At 35.8% G+C, this 12,537-nt stretch overlaps 1 non-coding gene across 1 annotated transcript; it reads right to left on the bottom strand.

Moving 5' to 3' along the window:
• Positions 1-49: 49 nt before the first annotated feature.
• On the bottom strand, positions 50-152 carry LOC125584937. The gene has a single exon (XR_007321835.1). It is a non-coding gene; the product is annotated as a U6 spliceosomal RNA (small nuclear RNA).
• Between the last annotated feature and the right edge of the window lie 12,385 nt (positions 153-12,537).

The raw sequence follows: 12,537 nt of genomic DNA, 5'->3' as shown, positions 1-12,537 counted from the left end.
ACACAGAAGAACAGATGAAGAAGAAACCGATTTGAAAAAAAAGATCAAAAACAATTTGGACCATTTCTCGATTTGTGCGTGTCATCCTTGCGCAGGGGCCATGCTAATCTTCTCTGTATCGTTCCAATTTTATCGGATGTCCCCGAAGGGACAATCATCTTAGTGACTCCATAGCTATATAAACACAGCTTCTTTTCCTAGTCTCAGCGATGTGGGACTGCTCAAGTCGTTAGTTAAAAGCTTTAATGGGCCTAATGCTCTATATTTGTATGTTATGCGTTTTAGATGGGCCAATTTATGACAATGCCTTTCTTTTAGATTTTTCATGGGCTTATTTTTATTTATTATTCAACGATCTTATTTCACAATCCTATATGTGTAGCTAGGGCTGTTAAATATGGAAAACCAAACCGTACCGAACCGAACCAAACCGAAATATGGTTTAGATTTGGTATATACCATACAAACCGAATGAATATGATTTTTAAAAAACCGTAGGATTTGGATATGGTTCGGTATATAACCGATAAAACCGAATATACCGAATAAAACCGATCAAAAAATAGAAACATGTAAATATGTATATATTTTATAACAACGTATGAAAATCATAAGTTAATTTTTTTGCTAATAACTATTACCATATTTTTTACAGTAATAAACTAGTCCTGATTTGTAAAACACTTGAACTATAATTAAATAACAATTCATCGCAAACATGCTTCTTATTTTCTTAGTCTTCTTTTGATCTTTTTTGCTTTAATTTAGACACTTTGATGAACGCTAAATATGAAAGAATATAATAACTTATTTTTGTGCTTCGTGCTTTTGTTTTATTTTTTTGTTTTTTATTTTTATTATAAAAATTTTGAGCTTTGATTTTAATTATAGATTTGATTATTTTATTAGATGATAGAAACATTTTTTATTTTTGTTTTTTTATTTAAACTTATAATATTTTTTAATAAATGAATGTGTTGACAACAAGACTCTAAAATTCATATAATATGATCCCAAAATAAAGAATTATGTTTTTTGGTATAAAACCGAATAAACCGAAAACCGACGGTATATAAACCGAACCGAACCGAAGCAAATATGGATTTAGAATGGTAGTTATATTTTACTAACCGAAATACCGAAAAACCGAAAAAACCGAACCGAAACCGAACCGATATCCGGATTGAACACCCCTATGTGTAGCAGTAACTGAAGGTTGGTATTTCAATAAGGCCATCATCAATTTCCATGAGAAAACTAACGCAGAAACAAGATTTTCACCTTCTTTGCTCGAGCCACCTCTGTGATTCTTCCAGCTTTAGCTTCTGTCCATCAACAGTCTGAAAAACACAAGATTCATATAATTCTCACATTAGCCACAAGCCAGTCTAGCCCTGAGGCCATGAGATTTGAAACATTACGGATTGAGGATAGATTATTAATACGTATACATATTAGTCATTTAAAATTTGAGGGCTGAGGTTAATGTTTCGTCCTGCTATGTCACCAGCTTCATATTAAACATATTCTCAAATTGGCTCCCACTCTAAGTTCTTATCTTAATACGCATTGGCCAGAGAGATGAGAAAACTTTTTTTTTTTTTTTTGAACATCAGAGATAAGAAAATAAAACAAAGAACCAATTACCACATAATCATGACAGACCATGAAGAATAGAACTTGCTGGTTTTTGTATAGAAGAATATATATATAGTGCACGTTATCTTTGAAAAGTTTGATAAAGAAGCCCTTGTGAATTAAAGTGAGAGGAATGTAATTAAACTGATGATAAAAGTTAATAATTGAGAGTAATTAACATCCGGATCCGTGGCGCAATGGTAGCGCGTCTGACTCCAGATCACAAGGTTGCGTGTTCGATGCAAGTCGGGTTCAAAATCCTGAACATTGTATCCGGAATTTTTTTATGTGTTGCCTTTTTGCTGCATTGCGTCTGATATTCCTAATTTCCTATTTAGCTTAACCGAGGAATTCAAATCCGGTTTGATTCAATAAATTTTTCTCATCTCTCTACTTGCTCATGAACTCTTACATTAAAGAGAAATTGCACTCCCTGTACAAACATAACCTCGTAATTTGCAGGGATGGAAATTGACCTTTTTGGATGATGTGTTTTTTTAATGACACTTTTACCCTTATATTGATATATCACAGTGAAAATGTTTTTTTCAATAAAAAACACTATAATCGATATATGTTTTGTTTCTGAAATAAAAAAATTGTTCATCTCTCTTCTTTCACATTTACATTGTTTACATCGAAAAAGAGAGATGATGAACAGCTCCACCCTCTCTCTCTCTCTCTCTCTCTCTCTCTCTCTCTCTCTCTCTCTCTCTCTCTCTCTCTCTCTCTCTCTCTCTCTCTCTCTCTCTCTCTCTCTCTCTCTCTCTCTCTCTCTCTCGCTTTTCTCTTCATCCTCCTCCCTTCATCTTCCATGACCTCTTCATCTAAATCCCTTGTTTCCATCGACTGGTGTTGCCCATTCCTCAGTTGGGTCGTCCCATCGAAGTTCTCTGAGAATATCTCACGAGAGGTTCCATACTCACAGAGCTTGTGTCTCCGCCTCCGATTGTGTTCCTCCTTATCACCACTGGTTGCCTGAATGGTCAGAGATACTCAAATCTCAAAAGGATGAGTCTTCACCAGATCGCTCTTCTTGCTGAAAACTGGAATTAAATACCTTTTGGCTGGTAGTATGTTATGTTTTAAATTCGAAAGTTTTTTGTTGTTTTCAGTTTTAATTGATATCGTCAGATTCCGATTGAAGCTTTACTTGATGAGGAGTGTTAATGACGACCATGATTTTGTTGTACATACATGGTAAATTTTGAGAGAACCTTTTATTATCAGAAACAGTGTTAGCCGGATAAATATAATAGAAAACAATTTTTTTTAATGGAGTAAAACTTTTATCATCCGGTTACCATCTTTTTGTTTTATTAGAGTTAAACGAACAAATTGGAACATAGCCATTCTTAGCTCAATCATACATAACTATATTTTAAATATTATCCGTTTACGAATTGACATAACCATCAACAGATCCGATAGCCGGTAATTTTAACTCAAAACATTAGCCAATATGTAAAGTATCCGGATAAATCACAATATAATCATGCTAATTTATGATAATATAAAAAAATCACATTTAACCGTGTTAATTTACATATCAACTATATGATTTGATATTTATTAGCCGGCTAAAACAAGTCAAAATAAAATCAAGGAAAATAAATACAAAAACATATATTTGTTAACCGGCTAAAATAACTTAATAGCTAGAAACATATACATATTAGCCGGCTAAAATAAGTCAAAATAAAATCAAGGAAAATAAATACAAAAACATATATTTGTTAACCGGCTAAATTAACTTAATAGCTAGAAACATATACATATTAGCCGGCTAAAATAACAAATATACTGCGTGAAAAGATTTGACTCAAATACATAAAAATATATTTGGTAGCGGGCTAAACTAACAAATACGTAAATATTAATAATTCATGTTAGCTGGCTAATTATTATATTATCTTTGCGCAATGAACGATTTTCATGGAGAGTACGGTCTTCTTGTTGTGCCGTCCTTGTGAAGATTTTGGTGTCGACGAGCTTGTGTTAGGCATGTCGGTTCTCAGGGACATCTCCCTCTTAGACGTGAAGCTCTTCTTGGCCTGTAGATTTTAGAGTTTGTGCGCGGCATATAGGATTCGTGTGACGGCGAGGAGCAGCTGAACTTTACAGAGGAAGTTTGAGAATTGGCTCTCTTGTAGATTCCGGTGGTCGGGGCGCGGAGCAACTCCGGGGATAACTCTTTTGCTGAAGACTAATCATGGATAGATCGATGTCCTGTTTCAAACACACCGGCTGCCGAGAAGCTGCGATACCCATTCGCGTTCGTCGAAGCATTCACGTTCGTCGAAGCTGGAGCAATAGCTCTTTTGTCTTCTTTCCCTCGCTCTAGTCTTCTCCTTAAATCTTGATGTGCTTATGCTTGTTCTTTTATGTTGAATCTACTTGTCTAGGGTTTTGATGTTTCTTTGATTTCTCCTGGTACCATAATGTATATAAATGTATGCTTTTGCTAATGTCCCTTTATCAGAAAGAAATAATTTAATTTTGTTTCTTTAAAAAAGAGAGAGAGATACAAGTGATAGGGTTATCAGTGTATTTTCATACCCACCGGTGCTGGGCTCCACCACTTTTTTTTATTCTTGCAAATTTATTGTATATTTTCTGCGCAAATTGCTCTACATTAATCACATCTAACAACTGCTATGATTTAAGTTGACACCCGGTTTGATTATATCACAATTCATACGTTCACATACACGCAATGGCGTCAGTTCTGTAAAACATGGAGTCAACTAAGCACTAGATACTTTTAACCAGTGGCTCTTTCCTTTTTCTCCATAGATCAGGACAATACACCCATCATCATTATATAGATCACCACCATCTTCATCACTTTGTATGTAAAATATAATTGATAAGAAGCTAAGGCAAAGTTAGTTAGATGAACCTAAGGCAGCCCTGATATTTAGGGGGGCCTATTGGAAATAAAATTTGTGTGGAATCTGAAAATTTTTAAAGTTCAAAGATTTTTAAAAGTTAAGTAGATTTGATGAATTATTGCCATATGTATTGCATGAATTGTCATTGATTATGATTGAATAACATGAATTTCCATATATGTTTTTCTTTCCAGATTTATCTTTCAATAAAAATACTTAATTTTTATTTTATTTCAAGAAATATAGTTATTTGATGTTAAAATAATTTTTTTTTATTGTTTAATATTTGAATTTGTCTTGTTTGATTTTTGTTTAAAGTTTTCTAAGGTCAACCTATGATTTTTTCATGATTCTTGATTATGTTATCTTTAATAATTTTTTTATCTTAAAATTTCTTTTTACAATTATCTTTCACATGACAACAAAAATGTAATACACAACTTTTTGTGTTTGTATATTTGTGTTTTTTGTTACATAGATTCTAAGAATCTTATGAGTATAGAAGATATTTATAAAGTTAAGTGTTATGAGCAAAACTAGAGATAATTTATGTCTTAATAACAAGAGAGTTTACTAAAATTAAAAAATCAATAAAAACTAAGCTTTTTGAATAACAAAAGATTTTATATAGAATTTAAAAGTCCATAAACCAATAACAAATGATTCTAACAAGATTGTAAGAATACATAAACCAATAACAATAGAATCTCTAAATTTTATAACTCCTTCAAAATTTAACCACCAATAACCCCCCTTAGTATTTTGTATGTATGAAATTAACTGATTGGTAACAAAGTTGTAATTTTTTTTACAAGCATTACTGTATATAACGTAACGATTTGTAAAAGTTATTTTTTCACATGCAAACAAAAACAAATAAGTTAATAGTGATTGTGGGATCACTTCATTAAAACCAGACAAAAAGCAAACCTTACAAATGCCACACTCATCATGACATTGACAAATTCATGGGTCCTTGTGTATTTGACACCTTTTACATCTATACTTTTTTTTTTACTTTACTGTTATTTTGGACAACATAAAAGATCTGGTCTTGTAGTATATAATTCATTTGCTTAAATTCATAAAAATAAATAAATCAAAAGGTCATATGAATACACCTCTCAGTAAGCAACCATTTGTGATCTTATGCTAGCTATACACTCTAAATAACTAACTAGTAGTTAGACCAACCGCAATGGGGGTCCATGACTGCCTCTTAGCATTAATCCTTAGGTTAGTTTTAATATAATAATAGTTATTATGTTAATTTAGCTAATGATTTCTCCGTCGGGAATGAGTTTAAGGAGTTGTTCCTTGTGTACGTGGCAACGTTTGAGTGTAACGGGTTCGGTTTGGGCTTGGGTTGGGTTTAGAAAAATTAGGTCATTCTCGACCGAGACCGAAAAAAAAAGAGCTCTCGACGATTAGGCGATAGCGCGGCGATTTCTCTCCATCGGCTTCACGAAGGTAAATCGAAGCCTAAACTTGTATATTTGTTCGATTTCGATCAGTTTTCATCTTGTTTCCTCTCAATTAAGGGTTCAGGAATGGGGTTTCAATCGATTTGCGGTTACGATTGAAATTAGGGTTTCAAAAAGATTTGGGGTTAAATCGATTTGGGGTTAAAATCGAGTATGGGCTATTGTAGAAAGGGTTTCGAAACGATTTTGGTTTCAATCGGAATCGGATACGTTTTTTGTCTTATACGGTTTCGAAACGATTTTGGTTTCAAGCTCAAGCGGATCTTCTCTTTTTTCTTAACGGTTTCAAAACCTTTTAGGTTTATATGTGTTCGCTTTCAATCGGTTGTAAATGATTTGTCATTTTTTTCAATCCATATGAGAAATTATTGTTCTTTAAGTATGTTCTTTCAATCGGTCCTTGCTTTCGTTGCTATAAGTTATTGTTCTTTAACTATGTTCTTTCATCATTTGTCTCAGGTTAACGAAAATGGGACAAGATTACAGCTACATCCAGCCTTCTTCATCATCAAACTCTCTAGACATGACCTCCCTTCTTGAAGCAGAAGCTCAGCTGTACACGGATGTAGAGCCGGATCAGTTCGCACCTCAACCAGAAGCTGATGATGGAATCCCGAGGACATGCTACTGTGGAGCTCAGCCTGTTGTCGGAATATCTTACACTCCTAAAGATCCCTACAAAAGGTACTTCACGTGCGACAATGTCGATGATGGGGATTGCCACAGGGGATTGCCACATTTGGAAATGATGGGATGTGGCCGTTACGGAGGAGATGTGTGAGTTTCAGAGACAACTCCAGCAGCTTAAGGATCAATCTTTTGAGTGTGACCAGAAGCTGGTTAAGCTACAGAAAACCGTCTGTGAGCTAAAGAAGAAATCAGCGACTACAAATGGCTTTGCATTGGCAGTTTGTGTAGTATAAAGTAGTCGTCATGCTTGTCTTTAGTTTCCTATCTCGTTCATCAAAACTTATTTCCTTTAGGTTTCTATCTCTTTATTGTATCTTCACGTTTCCTCGGCGAGGTTGTAATATTTTGGTACCAAGTCTTTGTAACATCAACCTGCTACAACAAGAAGTTGCATATTTTGCTTCGATTTATAACACAAGTACTACTAGCTCTTCTCTTTAACTTCAACAAGTTTAGGTAACACTTGCTCTTCTCTTTAACTTCAACAAGTTTCAATTTTAGAAACATATCACTTATACAACTTGTGTAAATAATAGAAATTGATATAGAAACTTGAAAAAAGATTAGAATTGCTATAGAGACTTGAAATTTTTATTTTTTTTAAAAAATAAGTTATAGAAACCACTTTTAAAATTGATTAAAAGATTAGAATTGCTATAGAAACTTGAAAAAAATTAAAAAAAACAAATAACTTATAATGTTCAATATTATTGGTTTCAAGGAGGGATACCTAAAAATGTCATCATCTTCATCCGATGAAGTCGAAGCAAGACTGGAAGAAATTTTCGACGAAATCGTCGAAGATACATACAATGACATAGTCGAGTCCCAAACGAATAAGCAAAGGAGACGTGCTTATATAGAACGAAACCGTGAAGCAAGACACGACCGTTTATGGAATGATTACTTCAGCGAGGATTCGACATTCCCGGCACATTTATTCAGGCGCCGTTTCCGCATGAATAAGGAATTATTCTTGCGTATTGTCCATGGCCTCGCAGAGAACGTTCCTTTCTTTCGACAAAGAAGAGATGCGACCGGGAGGTTTGGTCTTTCTCCACTACAAAAATGTACGGCAGCTATTCGTTAGCTAGCTTATGGTTCTGCGGCTGACACGGTAGACTAATATCTCCGACTTGGTGAAAGCACGACACTTTCTTGTTTACACCATTTCACCGACGGAATAATACAGTTATTCGGAGATGGGTATCTACGAAGACCCACACCAGAGGATCTTCAACGACTCCTCGATATTGGAGAGAAACGCGGGTTTCCTGGGATGGTAGGAAGCATTGACTGTATGCATTGGGAGTGGAAGAATTGTCTAACCGCTTGGAAAGGACAGTACGCACGTGGATCAGGAAAACCGACAATTGTCTTAGAGGCTGTGGCTTCACAAGATCTTTGGATATGGCACGCTTTTTTTGGTCCTCCAGGTACCTTAAACGATATTAATGTCCTCGATCGGTCTCCTGTATTTGATGACATTTTCCAAGGCCGAGCTCCCAGGTTAGAGTATGTGGTCAACGGACACATGTATAAGTTGGCGTATTATCTCACAGACGGTATATAACCCAAATGGTCGACCTTTATCCAATCTATCTTGCACCCTCAAGGTCCTAAAGCAGAGTTATTTGCTAGACTTCAAGAAGCAACCCGAAAAGATGTAGAACGGGCTTTTGGAGTTTTGCAAGCTCGATTTGCGATTGTGAAAAACCCGGCTCTTTCATTGGACAAAGAAAAGATAGGGAAGATTATGAGAGCATGTATCATACTACACAATATGATAGTCGAAAATGAACGAGATGGATACATTCAGTACGATATATCTGAATTTGAAGAAGACGGCACGAGAAGTTCACGGGTACATACCGACACGCCTACAAATATCGCTAATATGCTTGGCATTCGGGATGATGTTCACGATAAGCGTTTACATCAACGATTGAAAAATGATTTGATTGAAAGTATTTGGAACAAATTTGGTGATTGAAGATTATTAATAAATATTGCATCCTTCTATTGAATCATGTTATAAATAAAAAAAATTAATTTCACTTTTTTTATAAAATATAATTTTTTATTAGTAAGGATTCCAAAAGTGAGACTCACCATTGGACTCACATATTTGATTAGGTCCTTAACTATTAAAAAAAAAGTAAAATAAGCCTAAAGACTCCATGGTGAGCCTCACCATTGCAGATTCTCTTAACCGATGACTACTATCTAATGGATCTTATTGAGCCTGAATTTTCGTTACATTTATCTCGCTAATTATTACCCTTTCTACTACTTCTATCATGTGATTCCAGTGAAATATTAATTTATAATCTTAGTCTTGTTGTAAATTATGTCACTAAAATCAAATTATAGTTTTGCCCCAATATATATAACAAATGCATAAATATTTTAAAATTTTGTCAAAGGGTTGTCATATTGTATTGTTGGTTTTGAATTTTACAATTTACAGAAGATACCAAAAGCATTAATGTTATATAGCTATCATAAGTAATAAATTTGTCAAAACATCTGTCACATCAGCCTTGTGGAAAAACAAGAAGACTATTGTGAAATATAAGTCGAGAGATGTAATTGTTTATTTGTTCGTTTGGAAAATAGAAACGAGAGAGAGAATGACTATATTCTTGGATTCTTCATTATTATTCAAACCATACAAAGAGCAACTATTTATAGTAGTCTAAAGTCGGTTCATCAAACCGACTATTAACTAAAAGACAAAAGAGGAGAAAAACATTATCCCTCAAATAGATAATCATCCTCTATATTATCTTTAACACTCCCCCTTGATTATCTATTACGTATTACGTAATGTCTCGTTAAAAACCTAGTCATGAAAAAATCCATTGGGACAAAAACCATGACAAGGGAAAAAGAGTACACTGTCCGTAATCTCCCCCTGAGAATAGTGGACCTAGCTTTTTCTTCAAAGGTCACGCAAATGCCGCATTCCGATACCGTAGATGTGTTTTCGGAATGTTGTAGTTGGAAGAGCTTTGGTGAACAAGTCAGCCGGATTTTCACATGACCGTACATACTCGATGTCCACTTCTTTATTTTTCTCGAGCTCCCTTATGTACGAGAAAAATATTGGAGGGATGTGCTTTGTTCTGTCGCTCTTAATGTAGCCTTCCTTGAGTTGAGCAACACAAGCCGAATTGTTTTCAAATATTTTCGTCGGCTCTTTCTCATTGACTATTCCGCTTGCTTCTTGTATGTGTTGATTCATTGATCGAAGCCACACACATTCTCGACATGCTTCGTGAAGCGCAATAGTTTCAGCATGATTTGAAGAAGTCGCAACCAGAGTTTGTTTCTGGGACAGCCAAGAGATCGCGGTTCCACCAATTGTAAAAATGTAGCCGGTTTGCGATCGAGCCTTATGAGGATCTGATAAGTATCCTGCATCTGCAAAACCAACCATACCAAACTCGGGTTTTCTAAAATACATTAACCCTAAATCAATTGTACCTTGGAGGTAACAGAATACATGCTTTATTCCGTCCCAGTGCCTGCGAGTAGGAGCAGAACTATATCTCGCCAATAGATTAGTAGCAAAAGCTATATCTGGTCTGGTACAGTTTGCAAGATATAACAGCCCACCGATAGCACTCATATAAGGTACTTCTGGACCTAATATTTCTCGCTATCTTTGCAGGGCCGAAAAGGATCACTCTCAACATTGAGAGATCTACCAATCATTGGAGTACTCAAAGGATTCGCTTTGTCCATACGAAAGCGTTTCAATATCTTTTTCGTATAGTTTGATTGATGCACAAATATCCCTTCTCGGAGATGCTCTATCTGGAGCCCAAGACAAAACTTTGTCTTGCCGAGATCTTTCATTTCGAACTCCTCTTTCATATGAGTTCGAGCATCATCAACCTCCTTTTGAGTTCCAATTATATTCAGGTCATCTACATATACAGCAATGATCACAAAGCCAGATGACGATTTTTTTATAAAAACGCATGGACATATTGCATTATTCACATATCCTTTACTTAAGAGATATTCACTTAAGCGATTGTACCACATGCGTCCGGATTGCTTTAATCCGTAAAGTGATCGCTGTAACTTGACCGAACAAATCTCCCTGGATTTTTCTTTCAATGCTTCAGGCATTTTCAATCCCTCAGGGAGCTTCATATATATATTGTTATCCAACGATCCATACAAATATGCAGTCACAACGTCCATGAGATGCATTTCAAGATTTTTAGACGCCGTTAGGCTCATCAAAAATCTAAACGTAATTGCATCCATTATCGGGGAATACGTTTCCTCAAAATCAATTCTCGGTCTCTGAGAAAAACCTTGGGCAACTAATCGGGCTTTATATCGTGTTACTTCATTTTTCTCATTTACTTTTCTCACGAATACCCACTTATACCCAACAGGATTTACGTTCTCAGGCGTTATGACTATAGGTCCAAAGACATTTCTTTTATTTAGGGAGAGTAATTCAATTTGAATGGCCTTCTTCCACTCCTCCCAATCATGTCTTTTCTGACATTCCAAAATGGACCTTGGATCGGGATCATCATTTTCATGATCGATCTCTTTGGACACAGAAAAGGAGAACATTCCATCAACATCTTTTATCTTATTTCTGATCCATAACTTTTCATCTCGGGCGTAGTTGATGGAAATCTCATACTTTTATGTTCCCTTCTCGTCATCTGGATCATCTTTATCTATGCCTTCTTTCAGACATTTTTCAGTATCAGGTTCTTCTGGAACCTTTCTATTTATGTCTTCTTTCAGACATCTTTCAATATCAGGTTCTTCTAGAACCTTACTTTGTTCATCCAATTTCTTTTTCTTTCGGGGATTTTTATCTTTAGAATCCGCTGGCCTCCCCCTCTTTAACTGAACCCTAGGTTCATTCATTTTATTTCCATCAGTTTGTTCTTTAGGAACATCAACTCTTGATGGAACATTTTCAGCGGGTATACATGACTTCGTCACCCTTCTTGTATTTGTGAACGCATCTGGTAACTGGTTTGCCAAATTATGCAAATGCACAATTTTCTAAACTTCCAGTTCTCTTTGATTCGTAGGGGGATCAAGGTATAACAACGACGATGTACACCATGTAATCTCTTGAGGAATTTTACCAATTCCTCCCCCTAACGCTGGAAATTCATCTTCATTAAAATGGCAATCGGCAAACCTTGCCGTAAACATATCACCAGTTACTGGTTCCAGATATCTTATTATACTTGGTGACGTATAACCCACATATATTCCCAATCTCCTTTGTGGGCCCATTTTTGTTCTTTGTGGCGGAGCTATCGGAACATAGACCGCACACCCAAAGACACGGAGATGGGATACATCTGGCTCTTGCCCAGATGCCAATTGTAATGGGGAGTACTTATGATATGCACTCGGTGTTAACCGAACCAGTGCAGCCGCATGCAATATAGCATGTCCCCATACAGAAATTGGGAGCTTCGTTCTCAAGACTAACGGTATTGCAATCAACTGCAACCGTTTTATCAATGACTCGGCCATGCCATTTTGTGTATGCACATGGGGAACTGGATGCTCCACATCAATCCCCATTGACATACAATAATCATCAAAGGCTTGTGATGTAAATTCACCAGCATTATCAAGCCTTACTTTCTTAATGGCATACTCTGAGAACTGCGTTCTCAGCTTTATTATCTGGGCAATGAATTTTGCGAAAGCCGTATTTCGTGTCGTCAAAAGAGACACACTTGACCATCTACTAGATGCGTCAATCAATACCATGAAATACTTAAATGGCCCGCACGGTGGGTGGATCGGCCCACATATATCAC

The sequence above is a fragment of the Brassica napus genome, chromosome C3 (assembly GCF_020379485.1).
Source record: "Brassica napus cultivar Da-Ae chromosome C3, Da-Ae, whole genome shotgun sequence".
Taxonomy (NCBI): domain Eukaryota; kingdom Viridiplantae; phylum Streptophyta; class Magnoliopsida; order Brassicales; family Brassicaceae; genus Brassica; species Brassica napus.
Note: the sequence above shows the minus strand (reverse complement) of the source record. Positions and strands in the feature narration are given on the sequence as shown.